The sequence below is a fragment of the Hemicordylus capensis genome, chromosome 5, assembly GCF_027244095.1.
Source record: "Hemicordylus capensis ecotype Gifberg chromosome 5, rHemCap1.1.pri, whole genome shotgun sequence".
In the NCBI taxonomy this organism is placed as follows: domain Eukaryota; kingdom Metazoa; phylum Chordata; class Lepidosauria; order Squamata; family Cordylidae; genus Hemicordylus; species Hemicordylus capensis.
The window spans coordinates 111,427,365-111,450,168 of record NC_069661.1 but is presented as its reverse complement, the minus strand read 5'-3'; the positions used below and the strand labels follow the sequence as shown (position 1 = coordinate 111,450,168).

The 22,804-nt window shown below is 46.7% G+C and overlaps 1 long non-coding RNA gene across 6 annotated transcripts; it reads left to right on the top strand.

Moving 5' to 3' along the window:
- Window positions 1-4,759: 4,759 nt before the first annotated feature.
- On the top strand, window positions 4,760-21,215 carry LOC128327819 (uncharacterized). Of its 6 annotated transcripts, none has more exons than XR_008308801.1 (4): window positions 4,760-4,848; window positions 10,819-10,967; window positions 18,684-18,738; window positions 19,663-21,215. It is a non-coding gene; the product is annotated as an uncharacterized LOC128327819 (long non-coding RNA). The 6 variants fall into 6 exon arrangements; XR_008308805.1 differs by having other exon boundaries at window positions 4,762-4,869; XR_008308804.1 differs by lacking the exon at window positions 4,760-4,848 and adding an exon at window positions 4,901-6,369.
- The last annotated feature ends 1,589 nt before the right edge of the window (window positions 21,216-22,804 follow it).

The window sequence follows — 22,804 nt, the reverse complement described above, 5'->3', positions numbered from 1 at the left end:
TGTCAATTCCCAATTGGAGATCATCCATCAGGCCGACCAAGGCAGTCTCCACCCCATAGCCCACCCGAAAGCCAGTTTGAAATGGGTCTAGATAATCAGTTTCCTCCAAGACTACCTGGAGCTGAGAGGCCACCACCCTTGCCCTTGCCCAGCCATGGGAGGTTGGAAACAGGCCTATAGTTGCTCAACTCTGAGGGATCTAATGCAGGCTTCTTAAGAAAAGGTCTAATAACTGCCTCCTTAAGACAAGGAAGCATCCTGCCCTTTCTCAGAGAAGCATTTATGATTTCTACCAGGCCTCCTACAACAGCCTCCCTGCTAGACAGAACAAGCCATGTTGGACAAGGGTCAAGAGAACAAGTGGTAGGCCTCACCTTTTCGAGCAGCTTGTCCACATCCTCAGGAGTCACAAACTGAAACCGATCCAGGCGAACCACATAAGGGGAGTTGCTAGACACCTCCAGTTCAGACATAGAATTAATTGTGGAGTCTCTATCTAAGTCGGCCAGAATCTGAGAGATTTTATCTGCAAATAATTATTTAAACACATCACAGTGGGTATCTGATGGCTCCAAATTCTGATTAATGGAAGGGGGGGCACATACTAGCCCCCTCACAACCCTGAACAACTCTGCTGGATGTGAACTCACAGATGCAATATGGGCAGAAAAGAACCACTTCTTTGCTGCCTGTATTACCTGAACACAGATCTTTAAATGTGCTCTATGTCGTAATCTGTCTGATTCAAGTCGAGTCTTTCTCCACTTGCGCTCCAGCCGCCTACCTTGCCGCTTCTGCCCCGTAGATCTTCCATATACCAAGGGGCCAGTTTTGAAGAGGGTCAGAGATACTTTGCATCTGTCTTCATGGCAGAGGATACTGAGTGTATACCTGTGCCTGAACTGAGTCTCTTGGGGACAAAGGTTAAAGAACTGAGTCAGACAGAAGTGACAAGAGGTGATGTTCTAAACTGTCGAGCGGGAGGGGGGAAGGTAGATCGCCAGGGCCAGACAGCTTCCACCCAAGAGTCCTTAAAGAACTCAAATGTGAAATTGCTGACTTTCTGTAAATAAATAAATAAATAAATAAATAAATAAATAAACACATATATACATATACATATACATACACACACACACACACACACACACACACACACACACACACACACAAACACAAACTGATCCCTACAATCAGGCTCTGTACGTGAGGACTAGAAAGTAGCCAATGTAACACTAATTTTTAAAAAGGGATCCAGGGAGGATCCAAGAAATTACAGGCCAGTTAGCTTAACATTTTTTCCAGCAAATTGATGGAAAGCATTCTCAAGGATAAGATTGTTAAGCATATAGAAGAATAGGGCCTGCTGAAGGCGAACCATTATGGCTTTTTGCAAAGGAAAATATTGCTTCACTAACCTTTTGGGGTTCTTTGAGAGTGTCAACAGGTGTATAGATAAAGGTGATACAGTTGACATAGAAGCTATTTAGACGAGCAGAAAACAGGGTTACCTCCTGAAAGCAGATAGAACCCTATTTTTACCTCATAGCAAACAGATGGGTACATGCTGCTTGCAGACCTGGCAGGGAGTGTGAGTGACAGACGGTTAACTTTTTAAGGTTCTCCAGTCACAGCTACCATTGTTGGTCCTCCAGCTCTGCCCATGGCAACAGCAGCTCCGTGAGTGGACAGAGCAAGCACATGACCCAAGGAGACCACTCAGAGGACTCTAAGCTGCAGTCCCGCTTTCCTGCTCCCTGATTGGTAGCCTCAGTTAACTCTTTCCTGGCAACTGCAGCACTGTCAAAGGCACTGCACTCCGTCCCCATGCCAAAAACTCCCTGCTCACAACAAGGCAGGTAGCTGCCAGAAAAGGAATAGCCAACATGAACATACACAAACCCCAACACACACCCCAGATCCAGGAGGGACACAGCAGATGCCACCTGGAGCAGTTGACAGATGCCGGTGAGAGCAGCTGCCAAATGCCCCACAACTAGCCCAGGCACTAAGCTGGTGGCAAGTGCGATGAGATGTGTCTCCTACCACCCCTGTCCAGTTGCCCCCCTGATCACAGTGGACGGGAAGACAAGCAGGCAATGGGGAGTGTGCCCCTGCCCTCCTTGCCACATGTGCCACCACCCCCTTCACTCTTGCTATGGCAGCCCCCATCACCCCATCCCACTGTACAACAGCATGGTTTGGGAAGGCAGAAGGGGGAACCTGCCCCGTCCCCTCACCCTCCCCGCAGCTGTGGCCTCTGTGGCACCTTGCCCCCCCACTGCTGCCATAGCCAAGTGACAACTCTGCCCTCTCATCAATCTGCCAATGCCACTCCCTGCCAGCCTCCCAAATAACAGGGAAGTCAATCTGCAACCCATTTTGGTCCTCTGCGCGTGCCCAGAGGCCACTCACGTTACCAGGTGAGTGGGCGTAGGAGCTGCTCTGCCCGCCGCTGAGCCCCCTGCTGCCACCACAAGCGTCCCTGCCACCGTTGCCATTGCTGCCATGAGGCTGAATCACTGTGCAAGTACCCCAGTGACCATGTGTGCACCGCTCCCCCCCACCACCATGGGGGCAGTGGCGGGCAGAGTGGGAGCGGCTGCTGGGCTGACCCTCTGCCTCTGTGACCCTTGTGTTGACAGTCTGTCAGTCCAGCGGCACTCCTGTTCCACCCTTGCTGCCACGGGAGCCTGCTCCAGGCCCCCTGCCGCCGCCGCACACATGGTGGCTAGAATACTTGCAAAGATCAGCAGTTTGGCTTCGCAGCAGGTGGGTGATGCTGAACATCTGTCCACCCACCCCGTCCACTGGCCATATGCTACGGCCTCGCATTTTCGAGGACCCCACACGCTCCCCGTATGGAGCACATTTCCGCATCCCCTTGCAGGGTGCGAAGGGCTCCCTCTCGTGCAGCTGCGAGGTGTGGGGGCAGGAGCACACCCAGGAAGGAGAGCCTCATCCTCTAGCGGGGTGCCGCAGAATAGCCCTGGTCAGCAGTGGCCAGTTCTGTTGCCACTGCCATGGCCCAGCCTGGAAGCGAGCGCGACAGTGGGCTGAACCTCTGGGAGTCTCTGGAGATGGGATGCGCGACGGGGCCTGTTGCGCTTCGGGAAGGGGCTCCCCTGCCTGCGGGAAGCTTGGCCGGTCATCCCACCCACTCCCTGCCCGTTGGAGACGTTGTCGGACCCACCCAGAGCAGCCGCCGTCAGCTTGGGAAGGAGGAGAGCGCTGGCAAGGAACACTCTTTGCTGTGTGCACTGGACCTGCTACCTCTGGGAGGGGAGCATTGGTGGGTCCCCGCTAATGGAAGCTGTTCTCCCCATGGCAGCTGCTCTCTCCTTTGATGCTGCCACCCGGCTGCAGGCTTCTTCTTACCATATAGTGGACAAGCATGCACTCCCCCCCTCCACTGGCACCAGGAAGGGGAGAGCAGCAGCCCCATCACCTGTGCAGTTTCTACCTAGAGCGGTGTACTACACACTCAAGTTCCTCCTCACAACAACCCTGTGAAGTAGGTCAGGCTGAGAAAGAAGTGACTGGCCCAGAGTCACCCAGCAAGTCTCATGGCTGAATGGGGATTTGAACTCCCCAGTCCTAGTCCAACACTCTAACCACTACACCACGCTGCAGGCAAGGGCAGCTGCAGGCAAGGGCAGGGATACTCCTGTGCTTGTCCAGTGACTTGCAGGGGACAGGGAGGAGCAAAAAAATCCCCATTCAGCCATGATACTTGCTGGGTGACTCTGGGCCAGTCACTTCACTCTCAGTCTGACCTACTTCACTGGGTTGTTGTGAGGAGGAACTTGAGTATGTAGTACACTGCTCTGGGCTACTTGGAGGAAGAGCGGGATATTCCATATTATTAATTCTTCAAGACAGGCCATGCGCCCTGTGGGGTGGCTGGAAAGCAGTTTGACAGTTGGCTCGGGGGCGCCATAAAGCAGCAGGGAGCTCGGAGGCTGAGGGCGGCTTTGGAAGTTGGACAGTTGGCTCTGGGGGCTGCGGGTGGCAGGCGGTTGGCTAAGCTGTGCCATGAAGCAGCAGGGAGCTCGGATGCTGTCAGGCAAGCGGGTGACAGTCCCTGGCAGTGGTAGGGGGAAGCAAGGACTGCAAGACAGAGATAGAAAGATGGAGGACAGAGAGCGTGAGCGAGAGAGTTGTGTGGGGGGGAGCGTAGCAGGCGAGAGAGTTGCGGGGGCGGCGAGAATGAGAGAGAGTCTTTCAGGGGGCGGCGAGAGAGAGTGAGAGAGTGCGGGGGCCAGCGAGAGAGCGCGAGAGAGTTGCAGGGGGCGAGAGAAATCGAGAGAGATGTGGGGGGCGGTGAGAGAGATCAAGAGAGTTGTGGGGGCGGCGAGAGAGTTGCGGGGGTGGAGAGAGCGAGTGAGAGAGTTGCGGGGGCAGTTAGAGTAGAAGAGAGAGTTTTGGGGGTGGTGGAGAGAGTGAGAGCATTGTGGGGGGGTGGCGAGAGTGAGCGAGAGAGTTGTGGGGGTGGAGAGAGAGAGTGAGAGTGTTGTGGGGGTGGTGAGAGCAAGCGAGACAGTTGTGGGGGTGGGATGCCATGGGCTCAGTGTAAGACTGCACAGATGCTCTGTGCAGGGTCAGCTAAGCTGGATGGACCAATGGTCTGACTCAGTGGAAGGCAGCTTCCTATGTTCATATTTTCCTTTGGGCTCATTTGCAAGGTGCCTGCCACTTTAAGGAAGCTCAGTGCTGTTTGCTGGACATGCTTTCCACAAGCAAACTTCTGCTTGCTTTACAGCCCACTCTGGTATGCAGGCTCTATGGTAGCTCCGAATAGGCAGCCTTCCACAGCGTTCCATGGCTTCACACGAGTAGTGGGAGAGGGTAGGCAACTTCCCCTGCTTGGTAAATCTGGTTTTAGAGGAGGGGCTGGGGACTGGGTGACGCTCTTTTGACAGAGCCCTGTTTGAGAGCTTGCTGAGGTTTCACACAGGAGTGCTAACCCCGCCTTCAGACCTCAAACCCTGTTTTTGCTGGTCGTGAGAATAGCCTCATAGTATACCTGGACTTTCAAAAAGCTTTCAACCAAAATTCCTCATCAGAGATTCTTGAGAAATCCTAGCAGTCATGGGAGAAGGGGACAGGTTTATGTGTGGATTGGTAACTGGACGAAGGGCAGGAAACAGAAAGTAGGAATAAACTGACAGTTTTCTAAATGGAGGGAAGTAAGAAGTGGGGTACCCCAGGGATCTGTACTGCGAGCAGTGAGTATTGGGACCAGTGCCCTTTAACTTGGTCATAAATGATCTAGCACTTGGGGTAAGCAGCAAAGTGGGCAAATTTGCAGATGACACTAAACTATTTAGGGTAGTAATATCCAAAACAGATTGTGAGGAGCTCCAAACTGAGGGAGTGGGAGACAAAATGGCAAATGTGGTTCAGTAAAGTGATGCATATTGGGGCAATGATAGGGTTTGAGCTGTCAGTTACTTGCCAGGAGAGGGATCATGGGATCATGGTGGGCAGCTTGCTGAAAGTATCAACTTAATGTGTGGCAGCTGTGAGAAAGGCAAATTCCATGCTTGGAATCATTAGGAAGGGGGTCAAAAATGAAAATGCTAATATTGTAATGCCCTTGTACAAAAATGTGGTGCGGCCACATTTGGAGCACACAGTTTTTGTCACCATATCTTAAGAAAAACACCTTCCTTACAAGGCAAGGCTACAACACCTGGGGCTTTTTAGTGTAGAAAAAAAAAGATAAATGAGGGACAACATGATAGAGAGCTATAAAGTCATGCATGATGTGGAGAAAGTTGATAGAGAAATTTTTCTCCCTTTTGCATAATACTGGAACCAGGGGTCATCCCATGAAGCTGATTGCCAAGAAATTTAGGACTGACAAAAGGAAGAACTTTTTACACAACATATAATCAACCTATGGAATCATCTGCCACAAAATGTGGTGACTGCCAACAGCCTGGATGGCTTTAAGTGGTGTTTAGATAAATTTATGGAGGGCGGATCTATAAATGGCTACTAGTCTGAAGGCTATAGGCTACCTCCAGCCTCAGAGGCAAAATGCCTCTAAATACCAGTGGAGGACATGAGTGGCACCTCTTGCTTGTGGGCTATCCAGAGGTTTCCGGTGGGCCACTGTGTAAAACAAGATGCTAGACTAAATGGGCCTTGGGCCTGATCCAGTAGTTCTGTTCTTATGCCCTGGAACTGGCTGCTGTGCAGCTTCCTAACAAAGGGGCCTGTTTCTTCTGGGAGCTTGGTTGTAGCAGAGCAATCATTCCTGTGATTGCCTGGAGATGCTCTCAGTCTACTTGTTAAGTAGGAAGTTTCTGTCCTTGGGTCAAGCATCAGAGTGGGTTGATTGACAGGCACATCATCATGTAGGTAAGCTATAAAACTCAATTGTCATTCCAGTGAGAGTCCTATTTCTGTTTGAGAGCATATTATGCTTTACTAAGCTTGCAGTTCATTAAGAAATTAATAAATGGAAATTGACATTTTTGTTCTTCTTCAGCCTATTGAAGATGTGGTTCAAAAATGTAATTCACAGAAAAGATATTGCCTTTGGCAGTTGTGCTCGGCTAAGAAAAAACCTGAAATAATTGACAGTTTATTGCTGGCAGTTAGAGTGTTAATGGCAAAATATTGGAAAAATAGTTTATTTCCAAGCTTGGATGAGTGGCTGAAAAAGCAAGGTAAACAACCTTTATGAATAAGTTAATGTGTCTTGGACACTCATGGGACAGGAAAATATGTTCAATTTCTTGTTTGAAATTTGTTCTGCTTTTGTTAATTATTGGAACAGAGTTAAATCTGGAGATGTATGGCAAGAAGCACTAGCTATGATTTAATTCATTAAGTATAAAAAGTATGTTCCATTATGTTGTTATGTTACTTCTGACATTTTTATGAGTTTATTTTTATGAGATCAGTTTTGTTTGTTCCTCCTTTTCTTTTTTCCTTATGCCTTTCTTTTTTGAATTTAATTTTTTAAAGAAAGCAGTGTTACCTTCTAATTCTGTTAACAATGTGCATGCCAAATCTTGCTGTTTTTCATGGGGAAAGAGGTCCTGCTGAAATCAGTGGAAATGTACCTCAGTTCAGAACTGAAGGGATAATTATCAGGACAACTTGCACAAACCAAATCAGAACCACCACCTTTTAACTCAAATTTTATTTTAAAGACAAGATAGTGGGTCTATTCTTATGATCACAAAAATCGGGCTAGGAAAATCCTAGCCCGATTTTTGTGATCGTCAGAACCATCGGGCTCGCAGCCGAGCCCGGTGATTCTGGAGCGGCTAACCTGCTCCTGTAGCCCGCCCCTTAGCCTGGGTTTGCGGAGCGAGTGCTCCGCAAACCCGGGCTATCTGCTCGTGAGTAGACGTGGTGCTGCTCCGCGCCACGGCTACTCGCGAGTAGACCCCTGGGCAGGCGGCTTAAAAGCAGCCTCCCGGCTCAGGGGTCTCCCCAGTATGCCCTGCACACTCGCGCAGGGCATACTGGGGCTTCCAGGGGCCGCGCAGCCCCTGAGCTCCCCAGCTTCTGCCGGCTCCATCTCGGAGCCAGCCATCGTGTGGGTGGGCGATCCGGCCGCCCAGGGCTCCCTGATCGTGAGATCCGGTCCGGTGTCTTCTAAAGGTAAAGTGTGCAGTCGTGTTGGTGTCGGTTCCTGGTGCCCACAGAGCCCCGTGGTTGTCTTTGGTAGAATACAGGAGGGGTTTACCATTGGCTCCTCCCATGCAGTATGAGATTATTCCTTTCAGCATCTTCCTATATCGCTGCCGCCAGCAATATAGGTGTTTACCAAAGGGAATTCAAAACTGCAACCTCTGGCTTGATAATGAAGTCATTTCCCCACTACACCATTAACTGGTCTTCTCCACCAGCATTTTTTCCCTTTTAATTTCCCTCCTGTGTTGGTTTCCTTTATACAAGGATTCCATAAATGGTTGTTACCAGATTATTGCATTGTAGGGTTTTCCCCATGTTTTTTCTATACCTGATCTGAGGCCATCTTTTGCTATGAAATTATTATTATTATTATTACATTTATATCCCGCTCTTCCTCCAAGGAGCCCTGAGCAGTGTACTACATACTTGAGTTTCTCTTTCACAACAACCCTGTGAAGTAGGTTAGGCTGAGAGAGAAGTGACTGGCCCAGAGTCACCGAGCTAGTTTCATGGCTGAATGGGGATTTGAACTCAGGTCTCCCCGGTCCTAGTCCAGCACTCTAACCACTACACCATGCTGGCTATGTAACAGCAATGTAACGACAATGTAACGGCAGTGCCATCCTGTCCTCTGTGGGCAGGCAAAGTGCCCTTGGGGCTTTTTAGAACCCTTGTGCCTTTATTTGAAAGCTTTCTGTTTGTGTATTTAGCATTTTATTGCTTCCTGTTCAAATTGGCTAGGGATGAGGTTCTATTTATTTTTAAGGAGTTCCATTGGTGCGGGACACAGCACTGTGCACAGGTGACTGTTAGGAAAGGTCACCTCTGTGTGGTGTCAGCTGGGCTGTGCAGATTATTCAGCTCATAATCAGAGCTGAATATTCGCAGAGGCCTAGGAATCACTGGTTTCATGTCATTATTTTCTCTCTCTTCCTTTTATACAATGGGAGAACAATGGGAGTGGGGAGAAACTCCCAGTAATTTAATGTTTACTGCAGGAAACAGAAGTTGACTAATTAAGCGGCAATTAATCATTAATCCTCTGGTTGTGCTGAACAGGAAATAGCAAGCTGAACCTACAAGGAGGAACATTGCTGGGGATCTCTGATGAAAAGGGGCCTGGGAATATACCTTGAGGCTATTCTCATGATGGGAGCCCATAGTGAGAACCACCGGGCTCACAGGCAAGCCCAGTGGTTCTCTGGTGGCTAGTCTGCCAAAGAAGCCATACCCTTAACCCAGGTTAGCAGAGCAAGCGCTCCACTAAACCGGGTTTTCAGGTTGTGTGCCAGCGCGGCGCCACGGCAACACACAAGGAGACCCCCGCCGGAAGGCTGAAACGAGCCTCTTGGTCCTGGGTTCTCTCCAGGATGCCCTGGCCCATGCACTTGTGCGGGGCTTCCTGGAACTCCCAGGGGCCACGCAGCCCTCAATCCCTGCAGCCTCCACCATCTCCATGGCAGAGCCGGCAGTCGTGTGGGCGGCTGATCTGGCCGCCCGGGCTTGGAGGCTGCTTGTATGTGGGGAGAGTGAGCTAAGCCTGCTCTCCCCGCAGACCCGATTGCGAGAAGAACTTCCTTATAGATTAGTCTTGCCTACGAGGAAGGGCATTACTGGATAATATCAAGCCACGTTAGTGTGCTTTATTAAGTGCTGTATAGTGAGATCCTGTGTAGTGTAGTGGTTAGAGTGTCATACTGGTTTTTAAAAAGTGTGTGAGAGAGTCCCTAGTACTTGAAAAGCCTATGAGTGAATAATTATCAAATAAGATGGCACGGCACTTATGAAAACTAACTTTTTGGGGACTAGTTTTTATGTGTCACTTTATACCTGTGTAAGGGAAATGCCTTCCTTAGCAATATGATTAGTTGTTTTGCCCCATGGCTGTGCTTGAGTCTCAGGAAGCGCAGAGTTTCTGAAGAACTCTGGCTTCAAGTCCTAGTCTTCTGAGAGTGACCTCATTTCTCTGACTTTTCCAGTGCCAAAAAGGTTGAGGCTAAAGGGCTAATATCTGAGAAGTGCTTGGTATTTCCAGCTGAGCTTAGATACAATGGTTAAATCCCCCCAAAGCAAGATGTCTGAGGAATAAAGGGTCTAGCTAATTAAACTTAATTGGGAAAGTTAGTCATGATACGTAGTTTGCTCTAGTGCTCAAGCCTCAGTCTATTTTGTATTTCTTGATTGTATCATCCAAAATTGATACTGGGGCATGTGAAAGAAAAAAGTCCTGAATTGTCAAGGAACTATACTGAATAATCAGCTGTTAGGACTGAGTTGTGCCATAGACAGCGGCATCTGAAGTGCGTTCTCCAACTGTCCATACCTGCATTAGGTAGGGCAACTAGGCAGTTGGGATCACGAATTCTCTGATGAAACCGTTGGACCAGTGGAGGGCTGGTTTGACCTGAGGGCTTAGGTAGTTAGTGAGAGCACCTCTCTTTCCTGGCTCCTCAGATCAGCCCTGTCAACAGAGCTGGCCTCTTCCTCCCCGCTGAGTAGGCCCGTTGGGGAGGTGCTGAGCAGCCATGCAAGCATTCTGCCTTCCTTTCTGGAGCTCTGTGCTGGTGTGGTGGTGCCTCCGCTCCTGGAAACTCAGAAGCAATGAAGTTGGTTATGAGGAAGAGACTTGGTGCCACTGAGTGGCACCAAGCCTGCAGTGCCCCAGGATGCCCATGGGAGGGCCCGGCTTCATATGCGGATACCTGCAGAAGCTTGGTTGTATGCACAAAGGATTGGGATTTCTCTTTGATTGCCTCTAGAGGGTGGAACTTCTTCCCAGAGGGTATTCATTTTGCATCCTCCCACGCCAGCATTCCAGGAACTGTTGAAGATGGCCCTTCTTATTCAAGCTGTTTGCTAGGGAGCTTGAAGGTCTTGTTTTGTGCTGTTTTAGTTGTGATTCTTTTGGCTGCTGCTTGTTTTAAGTTTTTATAGTGAGTTTAACTATTAAATGGTTTAATATGTTGTGTGCCACCTTGGGATCATAGAGAAAGGGCAGTCTATATAAAAGCAAAAATAAATATTCAATAAGAAGGGTGTTTCTCTCCCCCCCCCCGATTTTTAAAATTATTTTTATATTGCTACATTTCGAAGGGACAAACACTCTTCCTTTTGAAAAAGCTCTTATTTTAACATTCTGAATTTCTCCTTTCTTCCCAGAAGTCAACTAGAGAGTAACTCAAGGCACAATGGAATCACTGAATAAAAGCAGAGCAAAACAGAGGGAGCCTGTTCATTCCTCCTATACAGTCTTAAGAGAACACCTTCTTTGTTATGAACCCTGCTGCCTATTAAGATCTTCAGAGGAGGTTCGTCTGAGGGTGCCAAGCTTTGTAGTTAGTTGGTGTTTTTATGGACATTTTAATCTGGTTTTGTGTTTTAACTGTTAAATTATTGGTTTGTTTTCTGCTGTAAACCGTCTAGAGACTTTGGTAGTGCACAGTATACAAATTATATAGATATAGACACACACACACACTGCAATTTGCAGTGTAATCTGAACTGGAATGAGCTGTTTTTTTTAAAAAAATGCATTTTATCCTACTTTTCAGCCAAAGTAGCTCACAACATTTAAAATCAGATTTGGAAACACCACTTAAAAATGCAATTAATCATATCAACACCTCCCAAGCAAAACACATGAATGAGATAGGTAGACTAAACAGCCAGTTTCAGTAAAGTTGGATACCAACATCTTAAGCAGTGCCATTCTAGATAGTCCTTCTTACAAAAGAAGGTCTCAATCTTATACAAATAAAAGTAAACATGAAGAGAGCTGGCCTCTCAGAAGGGAGTTCCACAGGGTGGGTTCTACTATGGAGCAGGCCCTGGCTTTGATCACTATCTGTGGTGCAACATGGCCTTTACATATGATCTTGGCAACTTTGACTGAAACTATTCCTGAATATTGCCAACCTGCCCTCCCAATATTTTTCCAATATCTCCAGACTATCAAGCCACCAAAATATCCAGGATTGCTTTCAATAGATTAATGCTGATTGATTGACTGATAATTGATGCTGGAAAATGATGCCAATTCCTTGGAGATTCTAGGCCAGGGAAGAGTGTGCTTATGGGAAGAGGCATTCCTTCAGATATCCAGGATCTAGAGTGTTTAGGGCTTTAAAGATCAAAAACAGTGTGTTGCATTAGTCCCAGAAACGAACTGCAACCAACCAGTGCAGCTCCATAAGTGCCAGTGCTATATAGTCTCTCAGACCACCACTTACCTGCATTATGGTAGTATACATCAACATGCTGGGCCAACTGCAATTTCTGAATGCTTTTCAAAGACAACTCCCATGTAAAGCAAGTTGCAGAACTCCGGTCTTGAGGCCACCAGAGCATGTCATCACAGTGCTGTTAATGAAAAAGTTAAGCATTCTCAATTTTTCTTTTCAGTTCAAATAAATGTTCCATTTGGGCCCATTCTTATTCTGTTGTAAAAGCTTTTGAGCAGTCTGTTCAAGAGAAAGCAGGAAACCACTGATTTGAAGATGATGGAGCAATTGCAAAGTACAAATGAGCCACGAATTTAGGCCATGTCAATATGCAGTGTCTTTAGAAGTGCTCTAGCAATATAGCAAACTGGCTAAGGTCTGCCAGCCATGTGGGCAGAGGGATCTACAGCAGAATAGCCTATCCTGAAATTGCAAATGCACCCTTTGTACTGGAGTGTAGCTTCAGAAGAATTTGATCTGTAGCATAATTGCATGCCTTTGTATCAGGTCTCCACACTGATTGCACTGGTTCTAATATATACTCTGAGCTTTGGGTTTGGGCAGCTGCATTATGGGAGGTATAACTGGATTTAGTACATGCAATTAGAATTGAAATGTGTGCTGTTGCTGAAGCTCTGTAGCAAGTGAGAAGCAGCTTCTTTCTCCCCCGCCCCCGCCCCTCCGGCCCACCTCCTGCTTGGAAAATTTGCCATGGCAGAGCTTTGTAATGGAGCCAATTATCAGGTATGCTGTTTCACATAGCCTTTCAGACCCCAATTTAAATAGAGATGAGTGATAATTTCTTCCACCAAAGTCTCCATAATCAGACATATGTGAAGACCTCACACGTTTAGCAAGGTTAAGACAAGAAACAGGGATTTCAGGTTTAAATAAACATAAGTTGTGAGGTGGCAGTCATTAGCTTTCAAACACAGGTGACAAGCAGAGATTAGCACTTCTTACTAAAACTGTTTCCATGTGTCTTCTGTATCAGCAGCGGTTCTATGTGGAAGCTGGAATAGTCTAATAGACAGCGTGATGGAATTGAAACTAAGGTTAAGTCTACTAGAGATGTGCACGGATCGTACTTTGCAATTTGATTTTAGCTTGACTCAAACTGCAAAATATTCAAATTGATTAGTTGAAACAGCGGCCGCTGCCAGTCCTTTTGATGAAATCAACTCAAATCAATTTGCGTGATTCAGGTGATTTGGCCATAGGGAACAATGGGGAACGTGAATCACCACATTGTTCCCCATGGGTAGGTCCTAGGGACACCAAAGTGGGTTGGTAGGTAGGTCGTGATGAATGCTACCTACCACCCAATCCACAAAAGAAATTGGCAAGCAGGCAATTTTTTAAAAAAACCTTTCCCAAAATCCTGTGGATCCTATGGTTTTGTGTTGTTGTTTTTTAAGGAAAGGTTGAAAAATTTGTGGTAGGTAGCACCCATCCTGCTATACCACCCAACTCCACTTTGGTGTCCCTGAGACCTACCCATGGGGGACAATGGGGTGCTTAGTGTTTGTCATTGTTCCCTATGGCTGAAACAAGCAGAGTGCACTAACTTTGCAACCCTGCCTTGAAAAACACTGCAGATTAGAAGCACACAGAAGCTCCCAACACAGAACACCACATTTTGCCTAACACATAGTCCAAAAATATCCAAAAAGTAATGACTGACCCAGAATTTACTGCCAGCCACAGTGCCTGCGCTGCAGTAACATCATTGGCACAAGTTGCTCTCACACACAAAATTGTGACTCCTTACTTCCTAGCAACAGCTGCCACAGCAGCACCTTTAGCAGCCAGCAAGCATAGCCATAAGCAAAACTAGAATGTCTAGATTGCAGAACAGACCAGAGCAGAGCAGTGAATGAAGCACAAGTTAGTCTCAAGGCCAGACATGCAGCTCATCACAGCAATCACCAAGAAAACACAGTCATATAGAGCTGAGCTGCCAGTGGGGATATTCTGACGATCTGCAAAAATGGGGCTAGGATTGCCTAGCCCGATTTTTGCAGATCGTCAGAACCACTGGGCTCGGCTGCGAGCCCGGTGCTTCTAGAGTGGGTAACCCGCTCAAGAACCCCTGCCCCCAAACCAGGTTTGCGGAGCGAGTGCTCCGCAAACCTGGTTTTCAAAATTGCGAGTAGCTGCTGCGCGGCTTCACGCCATGCCTACTCACAAGTAGACCCCCGTAGGGGAGGCAAAAAACCGCCGCCCGATTCCGGGGGTCTCCCCAGTATGCCCTGTGCACTCGCGCAGGGCATACTGGGGCTTCCAGGGGCTCCCCAGCCCCCTCCGGCTCCGTCTCGAAGCCGGCAATCATGTGGGCGGCCAATCCAGCTGCCCAGGGCTCCCTCTCCGCTTGTGAGTGAGGAAAATGGGCTTAGCCTGCTCTTCCTGCTCACGTGAAGAAACCGGGTCTCACGGATCATGAGACCCAGTACACTGTCTATTTCTCACCACAACGCCATCGTATAAACAGTTCAAACCACAACTCAAGGATGGCAGGCAGGCAAACAGGCACCCTTTATCAATCTGAGATTCAACAAAACCAGATAGTTAGCAGCTAGCAATAGCGCAGCAAGCATTGTGCTTGCTCAATACTTGCTCAATGCTGAGAAAGCCACAATATCAAACCCTCCTTCGTTCCATCCTGTCTGCCACAGAGATGCAGGATGACAGCTCACCAATTGTGGCCTGATGGGCCAATGGTTTGACAAGAAACAAAGCTTATACTCTTACCATGAGAAGAAGTCATCTGTCTTCTCCAGGGTTCATCCCTGCTTGCCTGCCTGCCTGTGTCTGGATAAAACTATAGCCTCAGATTAGTGCTGGGCCATGGCTGGCAGACTGAAACATGGGTGAAACTGAACCAGCCCATCATCTCATAATTGGCCATGGCAGTGGTGTGCAAGTCTGTGTGTGTCAGTAGCACTAACACACAAACTGACATATCTGAGTTTAGGATGGTTGGCCATGGTGGGGTGTGCTCCCAGTGGTGAATCACTCACCAGTGAGTCACTCACCAGTGAGTCACTGCCAGTGGTGAGTCACTCATGAGTCACTCACCCTCCATGGCCAGCTTGGGATACCCCGGCAGGGCGAGGTTGGCCTTCAGGAAGAGTAGCAGCTCCACCATGTCCGTATCCATGCATGCATGTCCATGCATGCGTGTCATCATGCCCCTGGCCATGGAGAACACTTTCTCACTCTGGATGCTGGTTGGTGGGCAGAAGAAGAGCCATCCAGCAACCACCACCAAGTCTGGCCAGACTTGGCAGTGCGTTGTCCAAAACTGGATCAGCTCTGTCTCCTGGCCTGCCACAGGTACTGCAGCACTCACTGCTCAGCACTGCTGCTGGGCTCAGTGGGTTCCTTCCATACCCCTGGCAAGGCACCAAGGAACCCCTCCATGAAGTACCAGGTAGAACATGGAGGAAGAATGCTCACTTCACCCTGCAAGGGACACCATACTGCTGGACCAGGAAGCGTTGGTGAAACTGCTTCTAGGCGTGGACTGCACATTAGCAGTAGGCAACCTTATCCTGGTTTCACCCCAGCTTCCTCTCCTTTGCTTGCCTAACCTCTGCAACCACGAGGTCCCTCCACCTGGGCTGCTGGTAAGGGGTCACTGCTTTGCCTTTCATCCTTGGGTCACATAGGCAGGACAAAACGTGCTGCTCATGCACCCAAGGGTGTGCATTCCAGTCCTCAGCTGGCCTGCCAAGGCAATTGCTTCCCCGGTGGCCAATGTGGTCTGGATCTCACCGATTATCTTCTCGAGAAGAAGAGCAGTGGGCAAAGCCTGGCTCAGTGTTGCTGTCTCAGCACACAAGCTTTCTTGGCAACAAAGAATGGGTCAAGTGCCAAGACAATCTAGGAAAAGAGCGCCCAGTCCTTGTTGGATAGATCTCACACTTACAAGCCACAACTCTTTGCCAGGGCATGGATGGCCACTTCTTGCTCCTGCAGGTGCCACAGCAAGAGAAAGGTGGAGTTCCAACAGGTTGGGACATCCTGAAGGATCAAGTGTTCAGGTACGTGGAGTAGGGTTGTGCATGAAACCGGCATGCCCGGTTCAGTTCAAGTTCGAACCAGACTTGAATGGAATTGGTCATCTTTGGTTTTGGCACCCCAGAACATGCCCCTTGGTTCAGCTCGGATTCAAGCCGGTCCAGGGGTTCTAACAGTATTTTTTTTAAAACTCACCGCCTCTGGAGATGGCCAGTGGGCATGCCTGGCAGCCTCCAAACTGGCCACCACCAGCACAAAGAGGCCCGGAATGGCCAGGATCAATGGCAAAATGGCTTGAACCGAGCCGGTTTGCACATCCCTAACATGGAGCTCAAGCTGCCGTTCCATGAGCATCAGCCTACCCTTTTCCTTCCAGTGGAAGAAAGATGCTATTTTGTGGCACTTCTCTACAAGAGCAGCCGTAGCGGCAGCAGAATGGCACCCAGCAGCTGCAGCCCCAGAAGGGCCAAGCACATCACACCCGACCAGGCTCAGAGTGTGCACCACAGAAAGGATGGACACAAACTGACCCTGCTTGGCTGCCTTAGTTACCTTGGCAGCATTGTCAGTGACCCTGAACCCTTGGTGAAGGTTTGGCTGCCTGGACAACAATTCCCCCCCGTGCCTGACAATCCCTGGCCGCCGACAGCTCATCTGCCATGTGGTAGGTGTACAGCACCTCCACGTGCAGCACAGGCTCCTGTGCTTGCTGCATGGAAGGGCTGGCCACGCCACCAGCAGCAAGATGTCACCTCACTCTCCTGCCCTCACCGATGTACTATGAGAGTCAGGAAAGCAGCGTGCCTCCCACTGGGACTGGTCCACAGATCCACAGTGAAGTGCACGCTGGTGTCAGGGGTTGCTGCCCCCAACTCTACTCTACCCTCCAACTCTACCTCAGCAGCCACAGGTAGCTACGTGGTGGGGCCAGGCTCCTCCAGAAAGGAGGGTCTCACCCCTCCTCACCTACAGTCCTGCTAGTACCTAATCCTTCCCCCCGCCGAATTAGACTCTATTTAAAGAACTCTTAAGTTCTATAACCTGACCAAGGCAGGAGGCAGGTCTCACCTTCTGGGTGAGATGTCACCTACTGGGCAGCTTCTGGCATCTTTGGCTGGAGTCTGCCAGGTGTTGCTCTCAGAGGCTCTCTTGGGCCATCCAGACATTGGGACTCAACAGCTGGGGGGATGGCAGGTGGACACCGGTCAGGCACTCACCCACCCAATTGAAACAAAACAAAAACCCAAAAAGGGGGAAACAGAGAGACCCTGGCAGGCTAGACACCAGACAGCCTACAAAACCAAAAATGAATCTATCAGAAACACAGAAAGCAGTAGCAAATGTGCAGCTTGGGGCTGCAAAAGAAAAAGAAAATAAGCACCAGGCATGGAAGGAGGCCAGCAGAAGCCTGGTGGGCAACAGTTAAGCCACTGCCAAGTGCCACGGCCCCACTAGCCCCGCCCCCTGCATCTAACGTCAGATGCAGGGAATATTTATTTATTTATTTATTTATTTATTACATAATTTTTTTTGTTTACATATTTCTATACCGCCCCAAACTTATGTCTCTGGGTGGTTTACAACAGATAAAAACAACATTAACACATTAGTTAAAAACAAAAACAAGAAATTTAAAAGACAACCATTTAATTTAAAAAACAACAACAATGCTCTAACAACATTAAAAACAATCAAAACAGTATCAGTTAAAAGCCTGGGTGAACAGATGCGTCTTTAAAGACCTTTTAAAAGCTGTCAGAGATGGGGAGGCTCTTATTTCACTAGGGAGCGCATTCCAAAGCCTCGGGGCAGCAATGGAGAACACACCTCGCATTTGCTGTCAGATGTGGGCGGCCCTGTGGCCCCGTTTGGGAGTTAAATCCGCCAGTGCTGTGTTCACAGTGTGGCCGGAGCAACTCTCCCTGCCAAAAGACGGGCAGAGGGTTCACACGCAACACACACTTGTCATGGTCCCAATTTATGGGTTCCTGATCCAGCTGCCATACTGATCTTTTTAGAAAAACAATGCTATCCCAAATCATGTGCTTAAAGCAGGCCAGCACAACTTCGGCCCTCCTGAATATGTTGGACTACAATTCCCATCATGCTTAACTGTTGCCCACTGTGACTGGGGATGATGGGAGTTGTAGTCCCACACCAGCTGCAGGGCCAAAGTTGTGCAGCCCTGGCTTAAAGTAATATCTAGCTTGACCCTATTACCAGATGTTGACAAAATTGTACCATTGTTAAGTAATGTTTTTGTCCATTAAAATATTGAAGTCTATTCTATTTACTTGAGGGTTTTCTCTAAATTATAAACTGATGTTAGACTTATTAAAGCCTCAGTGGATGGCATTTTCTAAGAGCCCTTCTAGGAAAACTGGTAACAGAAAATCATAAAAGAAAAAGTATTGTATGACTGATGCTGGGTGGAAAAAAGAATTGCTTGGCCAGCAGTCCAAATACTTGAATGGGCATTTTTACAATAACTTATATGAACCCTCATCAATTTATGTTGAGTGCAGCTGGGAAAACTGCATCTTCAGCAGAGCGGAGCAAGAGACCAACACATTAAGGAAATGCATTTCAGAACTCATTGTCAACTTTTGTGCTAGGCCTTTGCTTCTCATATAGATGTAAGCTGAAATCATCAGGAACTTATTCGAAAGCAGGATCTACAGGTCCTAATGATCTTGGGATGGAATTCTTTGATCATACCATGGGCTTAAGTTATTTATAGATTTTGCCTTTCTTAGGTATTTATTGCTGTTCATTCTCTAGATACCTCACATCTGACTTTCACTGAAATGCAGCCACTGAATCCATGTAGCAAAAGGTAAAATTTTCACTTTTACAATATCAGCTTTTAACAACATTGCACCATTACAGATTTCTGGATTTATTTATTTTTAATTATTTATTTTATGGATGCATATACCATCTCAGCTCACCTCTCTAAGTGGCTTAGATTCCAAGACAACATAAAATGTTAAAACCAATAACAAAAATTTAAAAACAATAGAAGAGCTTAAACCAATTCTGTTTAAAGCAATTTATAAATTTGCTTCTCATTTTCCATCTAATCTAATACATTTAGATCTAATTTCTGCTCCCCTTGCCAAACCCACCTTCAACATTTTGTTTAATGTTATACATTATAGAGTTGTGAGATTCAATAGATTTAGTAGATCATCTCCAGTGCTGGCTGTGCTGAATCCACCTGTTCTCCTGGGGTCTCCTGGTAAGGCACCAGCAGTGTTGGGTATTTGTGCAAGAGGGCAAATACTATACATAGCCTGCCTGGACATTGGAAATACGACTGTATTTACCCAAATCGAAGACTACTGTGACTTTAAGATGACCCTCTTTTAAAAGTAGAGGGTAAGAGGAGGGTAAATACAGGTTATACCTGCATTTGCCTGAAAAGAACAGGACTCTGAATTTAAGATAACCTCCTGATTTCTAATATCAAAAAACCTGGGGGGGGGGGGCGGGGACCCTAGTTGGATTTAGGTAGCTACAGTAATTAGATTGGAAACATACTGCTTGACTTGTTTCCAGTCTAGCTAGCACTCCAGGAGCTTCGGCAGGCTACTTGAAATATTTGCCCTCTTGCAAAACACCCCAAACTGCTGATGTCTCACTGGGAGCCTGCCATAGCATGGGTAGATCCACTGCCAGTGGATTGCCACTGCCCACATTAGGCTGAGGAACAAGGGGGTCCTCTAAAGATACAAATGTCATATTTTGGATTTTTCAGTCAAAATTCAACCTTGAAATCCACCATATTGGAACTGCATTTTGACACCAACATCCAACATCTATCATTGAAACATTCACATGGAGAAGACTTCTAATTTCATCCATTCCTACATATATTTATTCAAAATCTAGTACAAAATGTGTTAATTTTTTTTGCTCTTGTTGCAAGCCTGTGGTCAAATGCAAACTGCACCTCGTGTCAACTGTCAAAATTTGAAAATACAGAGACCTGGTCTATGCAAGCAGCAAGAGGGAGTGTAGTAGCAGAGGCTTGAAGTACTAGAATGGATTGTACCTCTGCAGATTGCAGATGGGAGATCACAGGTTTGAATACTCTCTCTCTCTCTCTTTCTCTCTCTCTCTCGTCTATCTGTCTAACACCCTAGTCAGAAAGGAGGAGGCTATAACACTTTCCCCACATGTACCAGGGGTTTATTGATTATTTTTACTTGCAGAAAATGGTGTTGGTGTTTAACACAGGGGAGCATTCAGAAATCATACCTTCATTTTGCTGCCTAAAGTGGTCTTGTCCAGTCCTGAACTAGTAGATTGTATCACTTCATTCTGCACTACATGTTGGTTGGTTGCTATTGCAAAATGCTAATGATATTGCCAGTGTTCATAATTACCTGGTTGTTATACAAACTTCTTCAACTCATAAAGCTTGTTCACATTATCAAATATGGTAATGTGATTCCCTAAGGTTTCCCCTCAGGTCAGTATCTAATCCATTCGCCTTCCTCTTGCTCTGCTTTGAATCCTCTCATGTAAGTGTCCTACATATCAAGGACCCTGGGAAAATTAAATTTATGAGGGTGCCGGAGTTCTTAGTATGGATGTTGGTCATGCTAGAAACTACATATTTCAGGGTTTGGGGGAAATGCAAGTTATTTTTCAGCATTTTGAGGAAAAATAGCTCAGTTTGCCAATCACTACAAAATATCATTGCAAAACCACTATCAAATACTGTCAGATACCAACTGTCAATATCAGTCAAACAGTGAAATCAAATATTGTCAAATGCTAACGTTGAATTTCAAATATTTACTTAATATGTACACATTCCAGAGACAATTTATCATCAACATTTGAATAGGAGAATTACTTGAGACAATTTAGTTTCAGCTCTGACTGATGGTGTTGGATACTGATTCTGTCCTCTCAACAGAATCACCATGAAGCATAGTTATGGGTTGCTGATAGGCCACCAACATCTTTTAAATAATTGCCTCATCACAGTGAAATAAGCTGTTGTTTAATGGAATATGAATAAATCTAAAGCCTTTTGCTAAGACTGTGAGTGGGTTATATATGTATGATGGCTATATTAATCTTTAAAAACAAAACAATTAAAGCATAAATGTTAAGTAGGGTCACTCAGGTCAATCAAAGCTGAAGTTTGTACCAGATGAATACTCCATAAGGAACAGTAATTTGATTTTCTAGATCACAACTTTATTCACACCTCATTACAATTTGCCTGCAATAGAATTATAAATAGTTGCATAACATTTACTTTTCTGTTAATAAAGTTTGATGTTTTCTGTTATAGTTTGATGTAATTTTAATGTCTCACTTAAACACAGATTCCTTTCACACAAGCCTATATTTTCAAGAATGTAACCAAAGTATGTGCCCTAGGGGAATGTACAAATAAAAATATGTGATTCAATTTGAAGTTGAATCGAATCACAGTGCCCTTGAACTGATTCATCGAAAGCAGTTTGCTTGGCCAGCTGACATGATGAATCACTCCCAAATCTATCTGGGTAATTCGCATGCCATTTTGAGGCCCATTTTACTTGGGGAAACAGGCCTCAGAATGATGCTTTTTTCCAGGGAGAGCTGGTCTACCAATTGGGAAGGGCAGGTAGACCAGCCCTCTGCTCTGGACTTCATGCGTCAGCACAGCTTGGAGGACTGGTCTACCCTGGTAGGCCAATCCTGAGAGGTGGTCAGATGTGGTAAGTTAGGAATGGAGGGCTGGTCTACGTGACAATTACAATTGGTAGAACAGCTTTCCCGGAAAAACAGGAGAGTGTTGGGCCCCAAAGTCACTTTTGTACTCTTGGTATGCTCAGGAGCTTCACCAGAGTGAAAAGGAGCTTGGCTGAATTACCACCTGGTGGCTATCTGCATAGAGTTTATTTAAAACCACAATACTAGAAGCCCATTTAGAATGTATACCAAAAAGGGGGAAAGGTACAACCAAGACTTGGTGTGGGGGGTGTGTGTGCCAGCATAGCTAACGGGTAAAATCAAGGAAGTTTTAGAGGGGAAGAAGACTTCCTTCAGAAATTGGAAGGCCTGTGCAAATGAAGAGAACAGAAAGGAACACCAACTCTGGCAAAAGAAGTGCAAGGTGACAATAATGGAGGAGAAAAGAGAGTCTGAAGAGCATTTAGCTAAAAAAGCATCAAGGGGAATAACAAAAACTTCTTTAAATACATCAGAAGCAGGAAATGGAATTATTAAGTAGGATATGGAGGTTACAGAGAAACTAAATGAATTCTTTGCATATGGCTTCACGGCAGAGGATGCTGAGCATATACCTGTTCCTGAACTGGGCTTCTCCAGGACAAAGGCTAAAGAACTGAGTCAGAGGTGACAAGATATGACATTCTAAACTGAATGAAAAAATTAAAAACTAGCAAATTGGCAGGGCTAGATAGTATCCACCCAAGAGTCCTTAAAGAACTCGTGTGTGAAATTGCCGACCTCCTTGCAAAAATATGTAACTTATCCCTACAATCAGGCTCTGTACGTGAGGACTGGAAAGTAGCCAATGGAACACTGGTTTTCAAAAAGGAATCCCAGGGTGATCCGTGAAATCACAGACCGGTTAGCTTAACGTCTGTTCTGGGCAAATTGATGGAAAGCATTCTCAAGGATAAAATTGTAAGCACATTGCAGAACAGGCCTTACTGGGGGAGAACCAGCATCACTTCTGCCAAGGTAAATCTTGCCTCATCAACTTTTTGGAGTTCTTTGAGAGTGTTAATAGGTGTGTGGATAAAGATGATCATAGCATACCTGGACTCCCAAAAAGCTTTCAACAAAGTTCCTCATCAAAGACTCTTGAACAAACCTAGCAGTCATGGGATAAGGGGACAAGTACATATGTGGATTGCTAAGTGGTT